Below are 2,333 nucleotides of genomic sequence, written 5' to 3' on the forward strand. Positions count from 1 at the left end.
AGGAGTCCGGACGAAGTCTTTCTACTGTTGAAGTTGGAGACGGAGTCTGGCTCCCGTAGGAGTCCGGGCGTAGCCTTCCTGTAGTTGGAGTCGGAGATGAAATCCGGCTCCCATAGGAGTCCGGATGAAGTCTTCCTGCCGCCGTAGGTCGGATGCCGGTAGAATCCCCGAAGGGTCACTCCTGACACGAACTTCGGCTGGGGGGGTTTTACACCCAACAGAAATGAACCTAATTCAATTAGAAATCTAAATATCTGATCAAATTTCTAACTCAATTAAGAATTAACCAAGTCCAAATATTGATCTTATCAGGATTAAATTTTTCTTGCAATCAAGACTGATCATATCAATCCCAGTCTGAGTCGAATTAAATCTCATTCAATTAGACATGTTCTAAAGCTCTTTACTCAATCAAATTGAATCAATTAGTAATTTAATTACTAATTAATTCTCTATAAATTATAGAGTTCCAATCCCAGTGGGACTCTCCCATAGAGTCCTAGTCCAAGTAGGACTCTTCACCAGAGTCACAATCCAATTGGACTCTTCAGCCATCTGATCTGACCAAATCTTCTAATGTATGTGACCCCATAGGTCTAAATCTAAGCTGGTAGTATAGGAACAACTTTCTACACCAATCAATGTAATGAAGGAACCAGATCTAGGGTTTCAGGGTTAGATCTTGAAACTTTTTCAAGATCATACAGCGGAAGACTAAAATAAATCAAAATTTATTTTTTAAAATCAGAGATTCCCTAGATCTAAGATCTTATTACATGATTATTACATAGCATTAAATCAAAAATTAAAATATATAAATATAGCATGAACTACATGTTGATCATATCAACATGTTTCTATACCACATCTAATGTATGTATTAAACAATAGATCAGATCTATTACCTTGCAAGTTAGATGCTCTAACCTCGCTGATCCAGGCTTAAGGATGATGTTGCAAGCCGCACACACGTCCGAACTCTAGGAGTCATCCACACGAGCCCACGAATCTCGATCAGAAGTCTTGCTTCAGGAAATCAGCACAGTATGCTAGTACTGCGCTGATCCTTCTTTGATGGTTGATCAGGTGCCTCCTTCTTCTTGATTTGGACTCTTCAAAAGATGAAAAGTAGAAGGAGGAGTTTCAGATCTGAGACACTCTCAGGAAACTCAAGATGGAGGGAGGAAAGTATGAAAACAAAAACCCTAGAAGAAAACCCTCTTCTTCTTCACGTTTTTCTCTCTAGACATCCAAACTTGTATCTTTTATATATCTATGACCCAAAGGTATTTCTCTCTGATTTTTGGATGGCACAAAGGTCTCTCAAATATCTGACATCCTCTAAAATTTCACAAAGAAACTCATCTTATATAGAGCGATATGATAGAGTCCTTGTCTAGGTCAAACACCTAGTCAAGGCTTATCCAAACATGGCAAGTTAAGGGACGCCCAACTCTTGAGCACCTCCTTCATATTTTCATGCATGGATTACCATAAAAGGGTGCACAATATATACCCTAAAATCCATGAAAATTCCAAAAAAAATTTGGATAAATTCGGTGCAAAATTGAAAGAGTTTTTGATTTCTAAAACTCTATCTCATAGAATTCGAAATCCAAACTTATTCCTTTTAGATTTGATCCAAACCACCTTCCATGTAAGAAAGAAGAGAGGAGATCTTTTGTGAACGTGGGAGAGATCTGGGAGAGGGCTTTTGTTGCACAAAATAAGTGGAGATTGGTGTTGAATAAGAGAGAGGGCGTGGAGAAGGATTATGTGGCGCAAGGTGGAATCCTAGTCTTACTAGGATTCTGTCTTATGACTTGTTTTAATTTGGTTTTCCAAACCAAATCAAATCAAAATTAGATCAACCCAATTAAAATAGGTCTTAACCCAATTAAGAACCTAATTTAATCAGATTAAATTAGATTTAAATCTAATTTAATTTTCTAATCAAATTAGAAATTAGATTGACCCAAGTCCTAATTGAACTAGGACTAGTTTTTCCTTGCACTTGGCTTATCCAATAAACCAATTGGACTTGATCCAATCAAGCCCAAACCAAATTTAATTAAATCATATTTAATTAGACTTAATCTCAACCCATTGGCTTAATCAAATTAAGTCAATCAGCAATCGAATTGCTAATAGATCCTCCTGCAACACTTGCACTGGGTTAAATGTCAATCGTATTGATCATTTAACCCTAGAATGATTCTTAATCGTTGATCAATCATCCGATCGGATCATAAACTCTAATGTGTGTGACCTCATAGGTCCGAACCTAAGCTGGTAGTATAGGAACAAATTTTTGTACCAATCGAAGTGACCAT

Source organism: Elaeis guineensis, unplaced genomic scaffold (genome assembly GCF_000442705.2).
Source record: "Elaeis guineensis isolate ETL-2024a unplaced genomic scaffold, EG11 Super_Scaffold_1000033, whole genome shotgun sequence".
In the NCBI taxonomy this organism is placed as follows: Eukaryota; Viridiplantae; Streptophyta; class Magnoliopsida; order Arecales; family Arecaceae; genus Elaeis; species Elaeis guineensis.